The sequence below is a fragment of the Papio anubis genome, chromosome 19 (assembly GCF_008728515.1).
Source record: "Papio anubis isolate 15944 chromosome 19, Panubis1.0, whole genome shotgun sequence".
NCBI lineage: Eukaryota > Metazoa > Chordata > Mammalia > Primates > Cercopithecidae > Papio > Papio anubis.
Genome location: NC_044994.1, coordinates 54,025,509 through 54,049,500, shown reverse-complemented (window position 1 = coordinate 54,049,500; position 23,992 = coordinate 54,025,509). Strand labels below are relative to the sequence as shown.

The 23,992-nt window shown below is 38.6% G+C and overlaps 1 protein-coding gene, 1 non-coding gene and 1 pseudogene across 4 annotated transcripts in view; 1 reads left to right on the top strand and 2 right to left on the bottom strand.

Moving 5' to 3' along the window:
* CDH20 (cadherin 20) overlaps positions 1–23,992 on the bottom strand; it is a 217,374-nt gene that overhangs the window by 136,558 nt on the left and 56,824 nt on the right. The gene's annotated exons all lie outside the window — the stretch shown is intronic.
* On the top strand, positions 7,824–9,067 carry LOC108583119 (annotated as a pseudogene).
* On the bottom strand, positions 22,179–22,287 carry LOC116271580. Its single transcript, XR_004180193.1, has one exon. It is a non-coding gene; the product is annotated as a U6 spliceosomal RNA (small nuclear RNA).

Sequence of the window (23,992 nt, the reverse complement as noted above, 5' to 3'; positions counted from 1 at the left end):
ACAGAGGATATAAAAAATATATTGTAGTGCATTGTATTGATGTCAACAGAACTGTGTGTTTTCACCCTGGTGTGATGTCAGAACAATGCAGTGCATCTTTCACTGTGCCAACTCATTGGAATAAAAGACCCATTCAGAAAGAAACCCTTGGATGGTCACAGTTTTTAGGAGTTTTTACGCATGGCCACACAAATTTATAACTTTAAACTTTTCTTACAATGCATTATATTTTCTTCCCATTGCAGCTGAGCTTTCATATTGAAAGCGAGTATTTTTCTATATAGCAGCTGAAACATCTATTGATTCTTTGGTTAAAAAAATAAAAAATAAATATACTTTCTAGAATGACTGCATTCCAAGGCCAGGGTTAGCACATTTCATTCATGCTATTTTCTAAAACCCCTAGTGTGAAGATTGACGGCAGAATGTGGATTTCATAAATCCCACCATATGAATTCTGAAACCCCAAAATAAGAGATTAACAGATGCAGATGTGGATGGTGGAGTGGATGCTTTGAAGATGAAATTAAAACATTTTGTATTTGCATGTGTGAAATAAACATAAAGCATTTCATTTTAGGTAGTTGGGGTTTGCGGAGAAAGATAAAGTAAGTACTCTGCTTTAGTTCAGGGATTTGTCTCCCTCTCCTGACTTCATTTTTTGTTGTTGTTAAACTTTCACTTTCTTAATTACAAAAGTTAATTTTGACTGTTGAAGAAATTGGAAAATACAAACATAAAGTATAAATTAAACTACCTTGTAACCTCTTTCCTACTCCACTCAGAGATATCCACTGTTCACATACTGGTGTGTATCCTTCCTTGGAGTATGTATGTTGCAAATATGGATCATACGCAACATATGATATCATAGCCTCATTCTAACTGGTATACCATGAATCTTTTCCTATTTAAGTAAATATTTAAAAGCATCATTTTTAATGCCTGTAATGTATTTTATTATAGATGAACTATTTAATATCTTGATTATAACATTTGGGCTATTTTTATTTTTTCAATTGCTATTTAAAATCTTTTTTGATGCTACACCCCGTTTCAGCTGAATCACTGTGTCTTTGCTCCACCCATGCTTCTCCAGCAGATGGGTTGTTGGACTATTTCTTTTTGTTTGTCTGTTTATTTATTATAAACAAAACCTGTTGTAATCTTTTTTGGACATATATCTGTGTACATGTTGAGTATTTATATAGTATAGCTTCCTAGAAGAGTAACAAGATGTGTGACTTTTTAATTTTGATAAATATTTCCAAATTGTTGTTAAAAGGTTGTACCAATTTACACCCTCAACAGCAGTGCGAATTTCCATTTTTCTGCACTTTCTTTAACATAACAAAATTTTGCCAACCTTATAAGCAGCCTATGTTGCTTAATTTATATTGCCATAATAATTTTAAAAACTGATAATCTTTTCAATGTTTATGTCCATTTGTATTTCCATTTCAGTGAATTTTCTCTTTGAATTATGTATATATTTTTCTATTAAGTTGTATCTTTTTAACTGATTTATGGAAACTTTTAACTCTTTGTTTTCTATGTCTGGCAAATGTGTTCTTTCAATCCATCATGTATCTTTCAGTTTTACTTATAGTGCTTTTTTTTTTTTTTTTGCCACAAATGTGTTTTTTTCATTTTTTCACTTTTAAAAATTATTTTTAAAATTTTTTATTTCCATAGGTTTTTGGGGAACAGGTGGTATTTGGTTACATGAGTAAGTTCTTTAGTGGTGATTTGTGAGATTTTGGTGCACCCATTACCCGAGCAGTATACATTGACCCCAATTTGTAGTCTTTTTTCCCTTACCCCTTCCCACAACTTCCCTCTCCACCCAAGTCCCAAAGTGCATTGTATCATTCTTATGCTTTTGCATGGTCATAGTTTAGTTCCCAGATATGATATTTGATTTTCCATTCCTGAATTACTTCCCTTAGAATAATAGTCTCCAATCCCATCCAGTTTGCTGCAAATGCCATTAACTCATTCCTTTCTATGGCTGAGTAGTGTTCCATAGTGTGTGTGTGTGCGCGCGCGCACGCGTGTGCACGCGTGTGCATATGTATCTCACATATATATCTCATATATACACATATATATCATATATATATCACATCACAGTTTCTTTATCCACTCATTGATTGATGCACATTTGTGTTGGTTCCACATTTTTGCAATTGTGAATTGTACTGATATAAATATGCGTGTGCAAGTATCTTTTTCATATAATGACTTCATTTCCTCTGGGTAGATACCCAGTAGTGGGATTGCTGGATCAAATGGTAGTTCTACTTTTAGTTCTTTAAGAAATCTCCACAGTGTTTTCCGTAGTGGCTATACTAGTTTACATTCTCACCAGCAGTGTAGAGTGTTCCCTTTTCACCACATCCGTGCCAACATCTATTATTTTTTGATTTTTTTTATTATGGCCATTCTTGCCATATACATATTTTTAATTGTAGTACAAATTCAGTCATTTTCTTCATGAATTCTAGGTCTTATGCCTATGCTGAGAAAGGCCTTCTCCTTTCAAAGATTATAAAAATACTTACATGTGTTTCTTTCTAGGGCTATTATGTTGAGATATTTAATCCACTTGAATTTTGTTTTTGCTTGATGGTAAGAGGAGGGGATCCAACTTCATGCTGTTTCCAAATATTTAGTTGTTTTTAAACCATTTATTTTCCATTCCATCATTTGCCACTGATTTTAAATATCAGTATATCAATATCTCTGTTTAAATCATATACTGTTTTAATTATTATAGCCTTATAATGTGTTCTGCTATCTAGAAGGAAGAAAATGGCATTACTTCCTCAAGCAAAATTGTTGGGTCAAATTGATTTGGGGTTCTGCGAAGGCTGCACTAATTTACAGTTTCACTAGAAGCATATACAAAGGCTTATTTTGCTTCACCTTACTAATACTTGTACATATGTATTTAATATGTTTTACATGTATTTTTTAAAATTTCAAATTTCATAGATAAAAGTGGTAGGTCGTAAGCTTTATTGCACATTCATTACTAGGATAGCTGAGCTCTTCTTGATACTGTCATTACATTTTGCTATTATTTTAAAATATTTTCTATTCAGTTTAATGTGCTCATGTTAGGAGATTTGTGTGTTTTAGAAATGGCTCATGCTTGAACTAAGGAGAACACAGTGGTTGACCCAGGACAGGTCAATTCAGAAACCAAAAACTAAGGAGCTCCCTGCCTCTAGGAAACATAGTAGGACAATAGTAGTGTCAAAAGGCAAAATTACAACAAATTTACTTTCATTATCTGAATTGGCTTTTGTTTACAATTTAAAAATCATAAATAAGATTGTAGCGCCTGGTTCTCAGAACCAGAAAAGGTTCAAAGAATTCCCCGGCTGCATTGTGGTCAGACACTTATGGACAGAAAATGGAAGTCACAGGGACAGCTTAATAGGCAACAGCTTGGTGTTTTGCCTAATTCGAATCAGCTGGCTATGATTGGTTGGCACTCAGCTACTGTGATCTGTGATTGACTGAGACCAGCTATTAATATGTGTTACTTGAGTATCAACTCCAGAGTTAGGGTTTAGTTAATGTACTATGTTAGGTTGCAGTTCATTACTTAAGGATTCAGGACAGGGGCATCCTCAGGCGCAATTTTAATTTAGTTTAACAGTTGCCAACCTTCATTAAGCTTTGTCTTAAAAGCTTTATATTCCCTGGCTTCTGAGATCCTCTCACTACTATGTGGAGGCATTATATCCATCCCCACTTTCTAATGAAAACTGGGGCTCAAGGAGATACACAACTTGTCTAAGGTCGCAGAACTGGCACGGTGTCCGGACCACTTTGTGAATCCAAACGGTGTGAGTTCTGAGTCCAAATGTCCCGTGGAAGGGTCTGCTGAGATGTGCCATCCTTTCCCGAGGACTGCCACAGGACCATGCTGAAGATGCCTGTCCCAGGCTCGGGCCAGCAAAGACAGAAACAGTTGCCTGTCCCCTTAAAAGTCAGGGTCCTAAAGTCTCTGGAGGAGTGGAGATGAGGATGCAGGGTGGGGGCACAGAGACACTGTGGGGACCTCCCTTCTCCACAGTGAGAACCGTCTGGAAGACTTGCATGGTTTATGATGGCAAAATCATGTATTAATGGAAACATTTCTAAGCAACCAGTTCAAAAATGCTCAGAATGGGTTGGAGGCATAGCACAGACTTCTTTTCAAAAGTAAAGACATTTTCAGTTTCTGTAAAAAGTCGTCCTTACCCGGAAGGGGTACGTTGTAATTATTTACTCTTTTAAAAATATGGAGTCAGATGCTACTACTTTTTCTGATTAAATTTGTGCTTGCTTTTAAGTTGTAGTGTGGCAGATAAGGAGCTGATGCTGGAATTAAAAAGATGTGGTATTTTTTTTTGTATTAGTATTATCTTTTATCCTACTTGTCAATTTTGTGAAGTTTAGTTTAGTTAAAATTAGAGAATCTGTAAGTCCACATAGTGCAATTTGACTTTTTGAGTAAAAAAAATGGTGGTGGGTTTTTTGTTTTCTTTCTTTCTTTTTCTTTTTTTTTTTTTTGGCTTCCACAGTTGACTAAATTAAGAGGATCAAAAGGTTTAGCCAGGGTTCTGATTAACTCCTTGTTGCTGACTAGTTTGCTGTCTAAAGTAATGGGGTGAGAGGAGGAAAAGCAAAATCAATCTAAAACTAAATGCTGGTAAGAAACAAGTCTTAGACTAGTTAACTTGATGGTTGTAGCTTGTACACAGGTCTAAAGTGGGATTTGAAGAGTCTGTGGCCACCTCTATGAAGAATAGTGTTAAAATCATATATTGTTCATTATAACATTGATCAGTGCTCACTGCTCACTCAGAGCTGGATTTGTGATATAACATTGTAGAGGAGAGGTTGAAACCAGAGATCATCTAGCCTAAAACCTTATGCCTCTCTTAGTTCCTTCTGTTTGAAAAAATGGCAACATTCCAACAGTTACTTACGCAAAGTTCTAGAAACTACCTTTGACCTTCAGTTCTCACACTCAATAGATACCCCAGTACTGTCAGTTCTGAACCCAAAATGAATCTTGATTCTTAATTTTTTCCATCTTTGCTGCCACCATCTTTGAACTCTTATTTCTTACCAAATTTTTTTCATTAGCCTCCTATCTGGCCTCCCCAATTCTATTTCCCCCCTTAATAATTTATTAACTCAGTATCCTAAATGATATTTTAAAATGTTTTTAAAGCTCTTTCACTTTAAAATTTTTTTATTTTGAAATGATTTTATATTTATAAAAAAGTTACAAAAATAGTGCAGAGAGTTCTCATATTCTTCATCCAGCTTCTCCTAATTTTAACATCTTACATATATAACCAATTTTGGAAAGCGGGAAATTGACATTAATGTAATACTATTAACTAAGCTACAGGTCTTATTCAATTTTCACCAGTTTTTAATGTTTCTGGTCCAGGATACAATCCAGTGACCCACATTACATTTGCTTGTCATATCTCTTTAGTGGCCTTCAATTTGTGACAGATCTTTAGTCTTCCTTTCATAACACTGACATTTGTTAAAAGTACTGGTCAGTTCGTTTATAGAATGCTCCCTAGTTTAGGTTCCCCTGTTGTTTTCTATGACTGGATTGGGTTATGCATTTTTAACAAGAATTATCACAAAAGCGATGTTGTGTCCTTCTCAGTACATTCTGTCTGGGGCTAAATGCCTTGTTAAAGATATAAATTTGATCATGTTACAAACCTTCAGTGGGTTTCCATTTCTCTGAGGGTAAAAGGTAAACTCTTCTAAGATCCTACATAATTTCCTGTTACTTTAATTCATGCCTTTTGTAAGGGCCAAGACAATTTAAAATTAAGAGGCTTAATTCTTGTTGAAAATAGAAGGAATTCCCCCGCCCCAGCCTCTTATTCTGAGAACATTTACTTAGAAAACTTGTAATTGTTAACTTCTTTCTCTGTCTCTGTGAAATATAATGTAAATCTTTTTGAAAGCTAAATAAGCCTCTGGCCAGTTTTAGACCCAGGCATATCTTTCGCAAGGACGTGGGAGCCATCTCTTTCAAATGGAATCAAGGAAGATAGTGCCCCTATTTCTCCATTTCTGTGGGAGGGCAGGTGCCTCGCTCCAAGTTGCAAAACTATGTCTTGTCATAAAGAGAAGTTTATTTTTCTGTGGAATAAAGCCAGTAGTTAACACAGATGGTCACCTCAACTACCAAGTAAATTTAGGAAGAGCTATGTGTGACAAATGGTGTTGCCAAGTCCTCTTACTTGAGAACTAGTTATTGTTTATCTTGATGACAAGTATGTACCACATGGTAAGAGGATGAGATGTCTTTTGAACTTTGGAATCTCTTGATGGATTATCTGTGATAGGTATCATATTCTTATTCAATGCTTTTTCAATAATAAGATGACTTTCTTTCTCTTCTAGTCTGTAGAGAGGTTTTCTGTGTTGGGAGGAGATTTTGTTTTTAATGATGTTTCCCCAACACTCTTTCCTGCAGACTTACTATGGCTTTCTTTCATGTTTCAAAAAGTACAAAACTGTTGCTTGCTGTATAATCCTCTGCCTGAATTCCTCCACTTTTCTCCACCTCTTCGTTTAAGTAGCTCCTTTCAATCTCCAGCACTAAGTTCAGATATAATCTCCCTAAAGACACCTTTCTCAACCACCCTGTCTAAGGAAGCCACCCCTTCCAGGGATTCTATCATATTATCCTGTTTCTATCTTGCAGAATATTTAATACATCCTGTAATTATTGTACTTGTTAATTTGTTGATTTCTTTATAGTGTTCTGTCCTCCACTACAATGCAAGCTGTAGCAGGAAGAGACTCCCCTCCAATCTGTCCAATCTCACCCCATCTGTCTTGTTTATGGTTGAAGCCTTCATACCTAGAACAGTGCCTGGCACATAATAGGTGCTTGATGCATATTTGTAGAATGAACAAATGAAAGATGAGATTGATAAGCAGGTTAGGGTAGTTAAATAATGAAGATGTACGTTTGCTTTTATCCTATTCTTTATCAACTTGTGGAAGTCTCAACAAATGAGTTTTTAGCAGTCTCTGTATTTAACAAACATAAAATAATTATATTGAGGAAATAATACATGAAAAATTCACCTTCATACTTGAACAAAAATAGGCCCAAATGCTTGTTTTGAAAAGGAAAATCTGTGATTTTTTTTTTTTTTTTAATCCACTCAAATATTTTAGGAAAGCTTTCATGTTAATTCTGGATACAGCTGGGGCCATTTGAATTGTAGCATTGACTAATTGGCCAGTGTGAACATCAATTAGTCCTGAATAAAGAGCAGGAGATGAATGCCAAGAAGGAGGAAGTGGAGACTCAGATTGTTCAGCAAATCTAGTAGGAATCTGCACATCCTGACAGACAAAGAAGGGACCTTCTGCAAGACCCTTGAGACAGTGGAAGCCTTGAAGTTACACTGATATTTGAAGGAGGGCTTAACACAGTGCTTCTCAACCTTAAGCATGCAGCATAGTCCTCTGGAAGGCTTGTTAACACAGGCTTCTGAGTCTCATCCTAGAAGTTTCTGATTCTGTAGGCCTTGGGCCCCAAGAATTTGCATTTTAACAAGTTCCCAAGTGATACCGCTGACATTGGTCCAGGCTCTACACTTTGAGAACCACTGCTTTAAAGCATGGATTGATAGGAAGAACCTGATGGAATTTGTTTATAATAGTCTTTTAAAATTTATTTTATTTAATTATTTAGAGATAGGGTCTTGCTCTGTCACCCAGCCTGGAGTGCAGTGGCGTAATCATAACTCACTGCAGTCTCAAACTCCTGGGCTGAAGCAATCCTCCTGCCTCAGTCCCCTGGAGTTGCCTGGCCTACCACGGCTAATTTTTAGGTTTTATTTTTATTTTTTAGAGATGGGGGTCTTGCTATATTGCCCAGGCTGGTCTCAGACTCCTGGCCTCAAGCTATCTTTCACTTTGGCTTTGCAGAGTGCTGAGATCAAAGGCATGAGCCACCAAACCCAACCCTATAACAGTCTTTTAAGAGTTGACAATGGCCTGTCTCGCTGCCGGGCCATCTTAACAGCAACTCTTGGTTGGAGGCCGTCCCGCACCTAAGGCAGAAAGATGGTGGCTGCAAAGAAGACAAAAAAGTCGCTGAAGTTATCAATTCTAGGCTCTAACTTGTTATAAAAAGTGAAAAGCATGTACTGGAGTACAAGCAGACTCTGAAGATGATCAGACAGGGCAAAGCGAAATTGGTTATTCTCTTTAACAAGTGTCCAACTTTGAAGAAATCAGAAATAGAGTACTGTGCAATGTTGGTCAAAACTGGTGTCCATCACTACAGTGGCAATAATATTGAACAGGGCACAGCATGAGGAAAATATTACAGAGTAGGCACACTGGCTATCATTGATCCAGGTGATTCTGACATCATTAGAAGCATGCCAGAACAGACTGATGAAAAATAAACCATTCAAAATTTCCCTTTAATAAAATTTGCCAGAGCTTGCTAAAAAAAAAGTTGACAATTTTTTTAAATTAAACAAATGTTCCGTTTTTTTAACTGCCAAGGAAAAGGGTCTCTTTTTTCATGCTCCATTTTTAAAGGTCCCGTCTCTGTATCTCAGCTCTCATTTATTGAGCATGTACTAGTTACCCACATTATTTTATTTAATCTTTAAAATTGCTGGGTAAATCCTTATTTTACCCATGAATTATTATTGTATTTTAGGTGACAGAACCAAGATTTCATACAGCATTTTCAATAACTTGCCTTATATCATGATGTGGAATTCATTGCTCCCTACAGATCCACTCTGGATTTCTATATGTGAGAGTCTTTAATACGATATTCAAGAAATCCGCTGAAAAGTTTCCCTAGGGGTTTTCCTCCTTAACCAGATCTTATTATATTTTGGTGGGTTAGTGGCCTTTATTCTCAAAACAAATAATTAAAATTCAAGATTCAAAGACAAAACATACCTATTTGTTTTTAAGTAATAAACCATGTTTTTCTCTGATTAGATGCATTACTCCTCACTCTGGAATCATAGACTCTTCTGTTAGTAGTTTATTTTTTAAATTTAATTGTATTTTAAGTTCCAGGTGCAGGACGTGCAGTTTTGTTACATAGGTAAACGTGTGCCATAGTGGTTTGCTGCACCTGTCAACCCATCATAGGTATTAAGCCTCGCATACATTAGCTATTTATCCTGATGCTCTCCTTGCCCTCCACCACTCCAGTAGTGCATTCTTGCCCTCCCTGTGTCCATGTGTTCTCATTCTTCAGCTCTTACTTATAAGTGAGAACGTGTGGTGTTTGGTTTTCTGTTCCTGTGTTAGTTTGCAGAGGATCATGGCTTCCAGCTCCATCCATGTCCCTGCAGAGGACATGATCTCATCCCTTTTTATGGCTGCATAGTATTCCATTGTGTATATGTACATTTTCTTTATCCAGTCTATCATGAATGGGCATTTAGGTTGATTCCAACTCTTTGCTATGGTGAATAGTGCTGCAGTGAACATATGTGTGCATGTATCATTGTAACAGAATGATTTATACTCCTTTGCACATATACCCAGTAATGGGATTGCTGGGTTAAATGGTATTTCTTTGCTCATGAATTCTCTAAGCTTCTAGGTAGTGTGATTATTGGCCAGTGGTTCACTGCTAACCAGTGATATAGCCGCTGCTGCCACAGGGCTCTCTGACTCCAGGATTAGTCCTCTTTTTGCTACAGTGCTTCTCAGCCTGAGATGCAACAAATTTTAAGACTAATTGGTAACACCTTGAGGTATTATATGACTGAAGTAGATATTATTCATCAGCCTGAGGTGAGCCTGATCTAACATAGAAGATTAGTTAAGACGAAAGTCCTAGTGTGAAGTGCTGCATCTAGGTGTTCTGTTACCCAAGAAACATGGTAGCCTTGTTTCCCAAGAAGTATTTTAAAGATAACTCTAGCAAAACACTCATTTTCTACATGAGTCTGAGTAATTTGTCTAAGTGGTAAAACCAAACTGACCTTTTGCTTAATTGCCTACATAATTCAATGAATTTTCTATCGAGAGACATTAAGACCAAACAAGTTCTCCTTAACATCCCAGAAATGCATGGATCACCTTGAAAATCTCTGAAAAATGAATAAAAAGAAGCAAGTAACTGAGTTCATAATTGTTTCCCTCTCTGTAAGCCAAAATTGATGGCCAGGAGGAAGGCATTGAAGCCAGTACATACTGACACTATTTATAAGATCTTGATATTTTAGACTTGTATTGCACCATTCATCCTAGGATCATAAAAATGGTTGTTAAAATTTATACCATATTAGTCTGATTAACCCTGAGAAGGGTAAAAATAAAGGATTGAGGAGAAATATTTATTTCACAAGGGTTGGGACTTTAATATACAGAAAGCTGCATAAATCTGCAGATGTTCTAATTAGATTCAGCTGAACTGCTTCAGAATGCACGATAACATGGATTTACTCTGCCAACTACTAAGAATAACTTTTCTGGTTTAAAAAAATGTTCAAGTTTCAATATTGAAACATAAAATACCCCAGCCCAGGGGATAGATTCTTTTCACATCAATTTCTTCATTGGCTCAAATTTCTCTAGCAGTTAAGTTGCTCCTTTATTATAAGACTTAAACAGAATTTTCTAAATGGTACCCTAATGGTACTCTTCCCAGGTTATAGTACCTGGAATCCTATTTTCTGTTAATAGTTAAACATTAACCTTAGATCACTGTAATACCATCAGGCAAGTTATTCATATGGTGCTTAATTTACAATCAGGGAGTAGTTTAGGCCATGAGAAAATCTGGTTCATAAAGAGGATGACATTAAGGAATCAAGAGATGTATTTCATGAGGTAGTTTTGCTAGTCAATTTCCTTTTTTTTTTTCCTTGAATATATGCTGGTTTTTAGATCTCAGGAAAGTTATTCCTTTGTGCTGGCAGGGGAAATCTGTGTTGTCCTACAGTTGGAAGTATTTCAGTAAATCTTATCAGAGAATTTGCTGAGGCCCAGGTTACACCCAGGGTGAAGAATGAGCCTTCCTCTGGCACGAGAATCCTACTGGATCCCCAGAGGCATGGGGATCCCTTTGGTGTCCAACTTTGCAAAGTTCCATCAGCACCAGAATGCTTTCCACTTCCACAGAACCTGGCTGTCAGATCCAGCTGCACCTTTAATTTATCTGTTTCTAGGTCTGAGAAGGCAAGGTGAGGGAAAATGTCTCTTTACAAAGGGAGTCAAGGGGAAATGTGAGAGAGGCTGTGACTAGAACCTCATGTTCCGTTGCCTGCCCCTTAGACAAACCCAACTTCGGTCAATATTCCCTCAATTATATTTGATAAGCCAACCTATTATCCTTAATTAAAATGTTGGCAGGCAGTATTCATGTGAATTTTTGCCAAGGATTTATTATAATCTCCTTGTTTTATGGTTTCCTATTTTGAATAGTGAAAAAATAATTTCATAAACCCTTCTGAAGGAGAGTCTCTTATAAATGCAAATTTTATCTCCTTCATAATCTTTTTGGATCTCTGTGAATTTGCATGGAACAAAAATACATTGCTCAAGTATGCTGTGTTTTAATTTATTAATAAAAACAAAATAGTTGTGAAAGGCATTTGTAGGAAATTGATTTGAAATAGATGTTACCATGGCATATGCATTAGTCTACAACATTAGGAACAATGAACATGGAAAATCAACATTATTTATAGAATTACCAGCTACCTATTACTGTAGAATCTGAAGTCAGGGATATTATAAATATGTAGAGTCATGTCCTAGCATTTACATTTAACCCTTGGTTGTCCAGTATCTAAGTCACTTTATCTTGTTTCCCTGTTATCCTATACATAAATATATGTGTGTAAATACACACACACACCTGATCATTGATGTAAAAACAGCAACAACAACAAAAACTGGTCACTAATGTATAGAACCCAATTGTGCCTGTAACATAAAAGAACTCAATAAATGTGAGTTCCCTGTTCCCATCATAAATCCCTTTTCTTACCTCTTGGGCATTTTCCTTTCTCTCCTCACTTTTATCAAAGGATAGGTTGGGAATTTAAAAAAAGATGGAACTGGAATAAGCTTATTAGAATGCTTTGCAGCACACTGCACAAGGAAATATTGGCAGATGAGTTTGAACATGGGTAAAATAAGTACGAGAATGATTAGTGCCTCTTCTCATTCCAAGATAGTGTCCTCTATTAGCATGGATGCTGGAGATGCAGCTGCACGGAGAGCATAGTCTGATATGCCAGAGGTAGGAGATATTCCAGGGAGGGCCAGCCCTTCAATGCATCAGATCAAATGTTCTCAGCCCGAGGAGGCCAATCCCTCAACTCTAAGGTTAAGTCTAAATAACAGCCACTTCCTCTTTCCCACTAAATACTTATTATGAGTCAGGCCCTTGTCATTTGGGGTGTCAAGCCAATGATAATAATCTTTCAGTTTATATCGAATATCGCTGGGATACCAAAGACTGACCAGAGCTCATTCTTTGGTTCTCAATCCCAAGATAGCCTTTATTATATGGTCCAAGACGAATAACTTCCTAACACTATCACTTGATATCTTCACACAGGAACGTTTGCCTCCTGTGAATTGATTCCTAGAAATAAAATCGTGCAGGTATTAGGGTGACGCATTTACCTGAATCTGGCAGAAGCACTTTTGACACAGCTGACCAATTATGGAACAAGAGGAGGGTAGAGATTGTGTTCCCTTTTGTCTCTTTTTCAACTACGGAAATTACACTGTGGTAGCAGGATCTCCTTCAAGTCTAGTTTTGATAGACATTCCATCTCCCTTTGCTCATTTTCACTTGCACGTAATCTCAGTTATGTGACACATACCAGAGAGGAGAGTCCTGCTTTTGCCTTTAGGTCTTTTGCAAGTTAACTGAAGAAAAGAATGAATTTTCAGATTGACTGTTATCTCACTAATCATATCTGCCCCCAAGTTAAGCCGTATCTACTTTGCCTTGCTCTGTCTAGACCTGACAGTCTAGACAAGAGTTAATGCTCATTAGCAGGCTGGAGAGGCCCCATGGATCTCCTTTGCCAGATAGTGTGATGTTTTCCTCTTCTGATAGAATTTGGAAAGAGGCTGTGACCACAGGTCAGGGAGGTGGACATGCAACAGGAAGCAGTCCTATTGTCCCCTCACTTGATAACAATCTCACAGTACAGCAACACATTCAGCTCCCAGGATAAAAGCAGGTGTTTTGCTTTAATTAAGACCAACAAAGACTTTTCTGTTCTCAATAGGCTTATATTTTTAGACACTAAGGTAAGGAGGAAGAGAACATTATCCCATTCTGTGCATAAAAATAAAGATTCAGCATGAACTGCATAATTAAGAACTGAAAGGGGGAAATGCAATTCAATTAAAACTGACAGAATAATACACGGAATCAATGGCTTTATTTGGTGCTTAATGATGATACTGTTTTCATTTCATTATACATGAGTCAGAACCAGCTTTGCCTTAGTTTAATTGTATTTTTTACAGAGTAAACCAAAGTATGCAATTTGCAGTAGACTCATCAATTAAAAAGAGGCTGATTTAAGATGATCATAAATTGGTCCCTGAGACTGAAACCGAATTTTTTCCCTTCCAATATATTAACTTATTGGAATGATGAGTAATTTTAGGCAGGGGTGGAGAGAGGCATTGGTGGGGGAGGTGAAGATTAGTGAACAAATATTAAAGACTGATTTCCATGAAAAAAAAAATGACAGTAGTATGTTTTCCAGTGGGAAAATGATATGGTGATGTAGTTTTGATCCAGTGAGCTGAACAAAACATGATGGGATTTTGGGCTGGAGAAGCAATGTATAAAATGAATCATGATATTGACACAAAATCAAGTGTAACAGGGAGATACCATTTCCATATGTGGCCTTCTAGCTATATGGATTTTAAAACTGAAACATGAGACCCAAGGAAAGCAAAAAGAAGAGGTTAAATTAGAAGTTATGCTACTCGAGTACTTTGTGGAATTAATGGTGGAATATAGAACATGTTGCTGTGAGGAACATTCACTAAACTTCTCAGACGTCCTGCTCTGTGGGGTACAGACAATTGCTGGTGTTCTGTGAACCCCGCTGAAAACCCGATGTGAATTAGCAGTGAATGACTATGTAGTCGGGGTCTGAGAGATTGGTCACTGCAAAATGTGTCTGACTTATGTCTTCATTCTATTAGTCATGTGGATAAAAGTTTCATATTTTTCATGCTTGACTAAACTTCAAATGTACTGTATGAACAGGTAGATGAAGGTACTCTTATTTACCCATGACAACTCTGTGCTCCTCAAAAGCTGATAAGTTTGGGCCAGGGAAATAGTAATTTTCCCTTCCTTGTGGGGTCAAGGGGACCACCCCGTCCTCCCTGGGAGACTTGTGCTGGCCACTCAGAACATAGTGATATAGGCTAGATCTTCCCACAGTAAATACATCCTTCTAACTCATTTCTATTTGTTAGTATTAGTGTAATCTTCTTTCTTACTGGGCCATGCTTCTTTGTGACTCTGCCATGCTGACTATGCCATTGATTCCTGTAGAGTGACCTGGAGTGGACAGAGAAAAGCAAAGCTAACAGAAAAGTGTATACTCAGGAGTCTCAAAGTGCACAAATGAATAAAACAGGAAGGCCTGTGCTCTGTAGATAGGGGAGACCATCTTAAATTCATAATAACTCATCTGTAAGAACCATTTTTATATCTTCTTAAATATCTAATATTTTCCTTTTTTTGTTGTTTTTACACATTGAAAATAAAATGTCAGTATGCTGATCCGCAGAAAGATTTTTAGACACTTCCATAGATTATCCCTTAAATACTTGGCTCATCATTTAATCTGCTAATTATGATCTCCTGATCATAACCAGCTATTTGAGTAGGTATGTACATATATATGTATATAAATTATTTTAAGAAGACCATAATTAAATTGATATTACTCCTTCCAGGTTCTGGAATTATTGTTGGCAAATTATGTAATTTTTATAGGATGACTAGAAACAAGAACTGTCATTTACAAAGCAGATAAAACTATAAAATTAGAGTAAATAAGACATGTACTATGTATGATTCGTATACTCGTTGTGACAGACAAATACTGACCCATTAAGACTCTCATTCATTACAGCCTGTGAACAGCACAGTGCAATTGCTAGATGGCTACACAGGCTAGGGATGTAGTTACTTGGTATGAAGCCATAAGTTACGCTGTCCTTGTTAGGCTTCAGACAAATAGCCTTGATCTTGTTGCACTCTGACTTAGCTAGCAGAGCAAGTGAGTCACAGATGGAAGACTACATTTGTTTGGAGTTATAGCATTCATTCATTCTTGTATTAATTCCTACATTCAACAAAAACGTTTCATGCATCTTTTAGGATTCAGACATTATACTAAATGCTACATACTTCTTTTAATAAACACTTTATGGTACTTACTATGTGCCAGGCATTGGCTCATTTAATTCTCATAATTACGCTATGAGGTGTGTTTCCCTCATTTTACAGATGAGGAAACTAAGTCACAGAGGTTGAGTAACTTTCCTAAGATTACACAGCTAGTAACTGGCAGAGCTGAGATTAGAACCCAGGCAGGCTGGCTCCAAAGTTCATGTTCTTAACCACAAGACAGACGTAGTCTCTGTCCTCGTGGAATTTACAGTCCAGAGGGAGTACAGGCAATAAACAGATGAGCAAGAAAGAGACAAAAAATGATGAGCTATGATAAGGCTATAAAAACGATGACCTGTAACAAGCAAGGTAGTGCAAGATGATGGGTGGCTGCATAGGGTGGTTGGGGAAGTGACATCTACATGGAGGCAGGATTGGTTAGAAGGAGCCAGTCAGGGAGCCCTGAGAGTATCCAGGCCCTGGGAAGGCCTTGAATGCTCAAGAAACTCCACAGAGCTGCAGGGCTACAGCAGGCAATAATGTGCTTTGTTGCCTCAGGAGCGGGTGGACCAGGCCAGGAGGACTCTGGGCAAAATGCCTGGAAGAAACTTCATGAGGCAGAGAAAATTATTCTCCTGGATGAGATAAAATATTCCTTCAGTATGGGGAGGTTGAGTAAGGATGGGAAATAGATGGAAGGGGAGTAAGAAGGGCAGAGATGTAGGTGGGTTCCAGAGAAAGTCTTAGGGAAGTAGTCAACCTCCAAGAATCCAGAAGATACTGAGATTGGGGCAATCTGTTTCTTGTATCCTAGGTTAGATTCCCATGGAAGCAATACCTACCTCTCCCACTAGAGTAACTGGCAGCACATTATATATGGGGTTTTGGATAGTTTCACAGAGACTCTGGTGCCTCAGTACAGCATAGAAACCAAACAGTTCATGGTCCCCGGGAACATACATAGTGGCAAGAACAGCCAGGCTTGAAGGGATAAACAGACAGCAGTAAGGGATGTCTCAGAGGAGACTGCGTGTGGACAAATTGCAAATGCCCTCAGCAATGTCTTACTACTATGAAGGCTTCCCCTGGCCCCAGGAAGTTAGGTTAACCCCAGGAAAAGCAGAGTTGTTGCTGTTTACTGGGGATTAATTGCCTGCTACCTCTGCAGGATAGAGGCTCAGAATGGAAAGGGAATAATGGAAAAATAAAGTTGGTCTCTTGCACATGTGCATTTATGGATTGAAGTTCCTACCTGCTTCATGTGGAGATATCTTCCAGGTTTGCTAAAAATTCACCTGCAGCACGTATCCACACCCTGGGTTGATTACAAACTCTAGGATGAAAGCCAAGTCATCTGGAGGCAACATGTGTAAGCCTGTGGGAGAGCTGTCTAACAGAAGGGAGCTCGATTCCTAGAAGTCACTGTTGATTCTGGAACTGTCAGTGGGCTGTGATGAGGCTGAGTTTGAAAAAGTATAAGAGAATGTGTTAAGCCCTCTGAGCAGGTAAAAACTGGTGTTAAAAAAAAAGGGTGAACAGGTGAAGGTACCCATAGAGGTTTTAAAAAATTGTTAATTTTTAGTAAATTAAGTTATTGATTTCCAGAATAATACCTAGAAAGAAAGAGTTCGGAAAATGATTTTTATGGCTTTTAACTTGGATGGTGATTTTTCTGAATGAACTAATACTCTTTCTGGAGAGGAAAGGGCAATACTATTAATAGCAGCAGCCACTAGAGAGAGAGTACTCTTCTGTAGTCTGTCTAAGAAATAGCTATTAAGGTTATAGTGAATTGAATCCCCTCAATGGTGCTTGTTCCTAATTTACCAAGATGTACCTCTCCACATGGTGTGCGTGCATGAACACACACACACACACACACACACAGTGTGTGAGCACACAGGAGGGATACTATGCCTGGAGAGAGATTGGGGAGCAATCTTCACTTCACCGCAAGGCCTTGCATGAACACACACACACACACACACACACACACAGTGTGTGAGCACACAGGGGGGATACTATGCCTGGAGAGAGATTGGGGAGCAATCTTCACTTCACCGCAAGGCCTTGCATGAACACACACACACACACACACACACACAGTGTGTGAGCACACAGGAGAGATACTATGCCTGGAGAGAGATTGAGGAACAATCTTCACTTCACTGCAAGGCCAGTGCACAGTCTCAGAGGGAGATGGTTTCTAACACTATCGAAAAAGTAGCTTGGATTACAGGCATGTGCCACCAGGCCCAGCTAATTTTTGTATCTTCAATAGAGATGGGGTTTCACCATGTTGGCCAGGATGGTCTCGATCTCCTGACCTCGTGATCTGCCCACCTCAGCCTCCCAAAGTGCTGGGATTATAGGCATGAGCCTCCACGTCTGGCCAGGGTCATAGAATTTTTTTAGTGAGAGCATTTGAACATTTTTTTTTTTTTTTTTTACGAGTAGACAAATTTATTTCAAAAAAATACAAAGCACATGTGACAAAACATTAACATCTGTGATCAGAGTATGAGATCTTTTTAATTTCAGAAGTTGGAGGTAATACAGATTTTGGAGTTGATAAGGCTGGAATGTGACCGGGGCATCAGTGGTTCAGGTGATGTGAAGGAGAAGGTCATTGGAGGTAAGGAGATCAAAGAACCAACAATCCAGGGGTGGGAGGGGTCATCCATGCATGTATGGAAGGCATCGAAGAAGAAGACAGTCATTAAGGTGCAGATGAAGATGACTCAGTCCTAAAAACTCACAAAATAATAGCTAATGTTTATTCAGTGCTTATCAAGTACCAGGCACTGCACTATGAATTGTATATATCATTCTTACATTCATTTTATAGATGAGAACAATGAGGGTTACAGAGGTTGGTAAACTTTCCCAAGCACCACTGCTAGTGAGTGTCAAGTCTGTTAGTTCTCAGACCCAGACAGCCTGGCCCCAGAGCCTGCATTCTTTACCACTTTTCTCTTAGTATCTCTGAGTGATGTAACTATTGCAAGGGGACAGAGGGCATAGGGTACAGTGTGAACCTTAAAGAAGTGGGAGGTTTTGCAAGGGGAAGAGGAAGAAGTAGTCTTGAACAACTCAGTCTTGGCCTTGAGGCATGAGGAGTGTGAATGACTGATAGTCTCCACTGAAGGTAGCTGCAGATTCTAGACAGCGGTTTCCTCCAGGGGAACACAGGTTCTTCTTAGGGCAAGGAGGTGGAAGGACCCTTCTAAGAAAAGGTGGAGAATATTGAAATACCCCAAGGCCATGCAGGAGGGTGGATGGAGAGACAGGGTGAGGGAAGTAGTCAGATGCAGAGATTACTGGTGCCCTCTGGCAGCGACATTGGTAAACACCATGGAGGCCCTGAGGAGTTCATTGCTCTACCTCTATTGAGGCAGCAAGTGGTGAAGCAGTGAGCGTATTTCTTCCTAGAGCTGCAGTGACAAAGTACCACAAGCTGAGTGGCTTACACAGCAGTAATCTGTTGTCTTACAGTTCTGAGGTTGGAATTCCAAGATCAAGGTGTTTGCAGGATTGGCTCCTTCTGAGGGATGTTCCAAGCCTCTCCTTTGGCTTCTGGATGTTTACTGGTGATCACTGGCATTCCTTGGGGTGTAGAAGCCTCACCCCAATCATGCCTTCATCCTCGCATGACATTCTTCCTGAGTGTGTGTGTGTGTCTGTGCACAAGTTTCCCATTTTTATATGAACCCCAGTCATACTGGATTAGGGTCCACCCTAATGACCTCATCTTAACAACTAATTACATCTGTGAGAACCTTGTTTCCAAATAAGGTTGTGTTCTGAGGTTCTGCGGGGTAGAACCTCAACACTGGAATTTTGGGGAGACAATCCAGACTATATAACTGTGGTATTAGGGGTACTGCTCACTCCTGGCCACTCACATTCGATTGGGAATCTGTTCTGAGCACCTGAGCATTCAAGACAATTTCTGGGTGTAGCAGGGAACATACAAATGAATGAAACAAAATCCCTGGCTTCCAGGGCCTGAACTTGGGGGAGGTAAAGGGAATGGCTAAAGTATGACAAACTCAGATGCCTAAAACACAAGTCAGATCTGATTAATGCTGTAAGTGAGATACCATCAGATTATTACATAAATTAAAAAATGAGAAGGAGGCCGGGCGCGGTGGCTCAAGCCTGTAATCCCAGCACTTTGGGAGGCCGAGACGGGCGGATCACGAGGTCAGGAGATCGAGACCATCCTGGCTAACATGGTGAAACCCCGTCTCTACTAAAAAATACAAAAAACTAGCCGGGCGAGGTGGCGGGCGCCTGTAGTCCCAGCTACTCGGGAGGCTGAGGCCGGAGAATGGTGGGAACCCGGGAGGCGGAGCTTGCAGTGAGCTGAGATCCGGCCACTGCACTCCAGTCTGGGCGACAGAGCGAGACTCCGTCACAAAAAAAAAAAAAAAAAAAAAAAAAATGAGAAGGAGAGTAGGGCTTCGGACCTAATTTGGTTTATTTTTAAATTTTACAGGTAAGGAATCTTAGTTCTAGAAATGTTAAATGGCCTGCTGCAGGTCTGCCAACTGGAAATCTGCTCTTTCAGTTACACCATGTATATAAACACACACCCAGCCCCATTTTCTATTATGTCAAATGTCTTTGAGATGTATTTTTTAAAAATTATTTTTATATGACTGGTCAGGAAAATGATTACCTAAACTTAGGAACATGAGGTAGCAAATAATGTTTAAAAGAAGTCAGAGACATTTCTATCTATGACAGTGACTGAACTGTTGACTAAATATTGACTATAAATCTTCAACCACCCACTATCCACAGGTGCCAATCTGCCTACAGCTATACACAATTTTTATAATTTGTATTTGATGCCAAAATGCACTGTTAGTTTCTTGCATCCTTAAAAAATAAAACCATCAGCCACCTTGAACTACTGCAGTCTTCTCCTCCAAATGTCCTTCACCTTCTTAAGTGAGGTCAGAGTAGCCTACCTGGGAGAAATGGCTGGGCTCTATGCAAAGCCCTGGATTCTTCACTGCATTGACAAATAAACTTTGACAATTCCAAATTGTAAAACTACAAGGTCGAAGTGGGAGCCACTTGACAACTGTGGGAAACAAAATGTCTGTCCTGAGTTTCCTAGGTGGGTATGGCTGGATTTGGTGGGCACTGTGAAGTGTGGTGTGGAAAGCCTAGGAAAAGAGAAAGAAGGTAAGGGGCAGTTGATCTTCCCCTTTTTTGGTTTATAGTGAGATTTTCCCAAGAAAGTGAAACTAGCTTAGAAACATGGCAACAGAGAGTAAGAAGAAGAAATCTGGAATCAATTCAACATTGAATTTCTGATTTACAGTATACAAATGGAAAATAAAACTGGCTTCATTATGGACAACATTTAGGAAATAAGGCCACCGGGTTCAAGAGGGTCTGGTTCTCAGCATCAGAATTCCAGAGTTTGCTGTAAATTTGACCTGGGCAGTCGCCACTGGGCATAAGACTGCCCTCTTGTTCCTGGAAGTGAGGTGCAACAGCCAGACAGTGCACCACCGAGTCTCTGATTTGGGAAGGACAAATATAGTAGGAAAAAAAATACCTTGCTTCTTTCCTGGTTCAAAATTTGTGATGAATTATGCACATTTTTACCATAATAATTAAAAAGTTCTTAAAGCTCTTCATCTATTTCTTATCAATTCTCAAGTAATAGAGTAGCAAATCCTTATTCTAGCCTTTCCTTCCTTCACTCAAGATGCTTCAGTGTGCGATCATGTCAGTGTCTAAAGTGTGTTTAATATGTAGCAGAGATATAATGATGAGGAAGTGAGACATAGTCCTTGTCCTCAGCGTAGAGATGGAGATGGATAGTCATGATATAATCGATATAATCTAGAAATACATAATTCCAAGCTGTAACAAGGTGACTGAGGAAGAATGAAGAGAACTGTGAGAGTACAACCTGTCCTCTGTATCCATGGGGATTGGTTCCAGGACTCCCTGTGGATACTTCAACCCCTCAAGTCATTTACAGCCAGCCTGTATCCACAGCTTCTGCATCTGCAGATACCGACTGTATACAAAAGGGGAGCTGATTTAGAGTGGGTAAACAGGGAAGGCTTCCCTGAGGACACGACATCTGTGCTGAGTGCATAAAGGTGTAGAGGTATTAATAGGCACAGTGTGGAGATGGGAGGTGGAGTGTGAGCAAAGAAGGTTCCGAACAGAGAACAAGTGCAAAGGAGCAAGGCTGGAGTCGGGGGTGGGGTAGGGCGGGAACAGAAGAACTGAAATAAGGTGACTAGAGCAAGTGGGAGAGAGAGGCAAGAGAGGGGGCTGGAGGTGCGAGCATATCAGGCAAGGGCAGTCACCTTTCTGAGCAGTGGCAAGCTATTACAATTTTTAAGTGAGGAGCAAAAGATTCAGATGCTAGCATTGTAGGACTCTCCCCACAGCTGCAGTGTGGAAGATCAACAGGAGGAAGGCATGAGAGGAGACTGGAGGACCAGGAGAGAGAGGATGTTGCAGAGTAATGATGAAGATGGAGGAAGGGCACTGGGTCAAGAAATATTGAGAAGGTAGAATAGTTTTAGAATCTGCTTTTTCCACCTGACATATTGCGGATCTCTTTTTGTTTATTTTTAAATTTTTGCCTGTTTTCATTTTTTATTGGATTGTTACGTTTTCTTTTTCATTTGTATTTTTTTATTTCATTTTAAGTTCCAGGATCCATGTATGGGATATGCAGGTTTGTAAAAATATGGAATGCTTCACGAATTTGCGTGTCACCTTTGCATAGGGGCCATGCTAATCTTCTCTGTATCATTCCAATTTTAGTATATATGTGCTGCTGAAGCGAGCACTGTGGGTCTCTCTCTACATTTGAAAAATGTTGATCTCCATAATCAGGTCTCTATGATAGTTCCTTGTATGGATTAACTATTACATATTCAGTAATCTCCTGATGGACTTTTTTTTCAATTGCAAATGACTCTGCAAATTGTATCATGTATTAATTGTCTGATTGTTCCCTTAATGGATATTTTATATTAGTTGCCAGACCAACTCTCAGAAACATACTAGTTTATTCTCTCACTAATAGCGCATAAGACTTCCATTGTCTATCCCCTTTTGAACCCCAGTGTATTGTCAGTCATTTTAATTTTAGCTGGCAAATAGGTAAACACAATTCAATATTTTAACTTGCATTCTTCTGATTACTCATGAGACTGGCCATCTTTTCATGTGTTTACTGATCATTTATATTTGTTGTTTTGTAGATTGTCTATTTCTTTTGCCTATTTATGTCTCAGGATATTCTTTTCCATGTTGATGAAACATAACTTTTTTGTAACCCTTTGTCATAGGTACGTAGCAAAAGTGTTTGCTAGATTTTTGTTCGCCTTTTAATCTTCTTGACAGGGTTTCCTATTCTACTTTGTTCTGCTTTTACCATATATATATTTCTTTTCACTTCTAAGTAGCGTCTGTCATCTGTCAGTGGTTTTCTTTATGGTTCTCGTTTTGTTGACATATTCAAAAGGCCTTCCTCACTGCAAGGCTAGAAAAAGGTTTTCCAATGCTTTATTTTCTATTATGAATTTACTTGGAATTCAGTGTGAGGAGTAAGGGAGGGATACTTATTTATTTAGCAAGCACCTAGTCAATTGTCCTAATACCTTTTCTTGAATAACCATTATTTCCTTCTCTATTAGAAATGCCATCTTTTTTATTTACCAAATCCCCAAATACATTTGAGCTCAATTCTGAACTCTGTATTCTGTTTTTGATCTCTCATCCTGTGCCAGATTCACGCTGTTTTAATTACTGTTATTTTGTAACACAGTTTTTATATCTGGCAGTGCAGTTTTATCCACATTATTCTTCTTTGTCAAGTCTTCCTGGTTATTTTTAAATATTTATTCTTCAAAATGGATTTTAGAATTATTTTCCCAACTTACACAAAAATATCCTGTCACAAGTTTGGTAGGACTTAAATTACATTTATACGTTTGCTTTACTCTAGCATTCTGGGTCATTACAAGTTTTTTCAAATAGTGACTGAAGTAATTTAATTTGCAATCAAGTAAAATTTGGCATATATTGTGACCTATCTTTCTGAAATATATGAGAAACTGACAAGCTGTATATTATGTAATTCACTAAATCACTGTATGGTTCTAGATGATTTATTCATTCCACAAATATTTACTGAGCTAAGCATATGCTGGGTGCTGTTTTGAGTACTGGGATACATGGTGAATGGGCAGGATCCCTGTTCTCATATTCCAGAGGGGAGAAGCAGTGGAGCTTGCCTTTGACAACAGATGGGGTGGGGGTAAGGGTGGGAAGGCCACAGTGACTGCCGACAAGTCTTTCCAAAAATACTTGCTTGGAAAAGAAGAAAGGAAATTGAGTGGCAGTTGGTCATGGGGGCAAGGAAGGTTTTTGTTTTGTTTTTAAAGTGACAGTCACTGGAGCATATTTATGTGCTGCAAAATGATCACCAGAAAGAGAGAAAATAAATATACAGAAGAGAAAGGAGATGCTTGCAGGATCCAGCTCCTT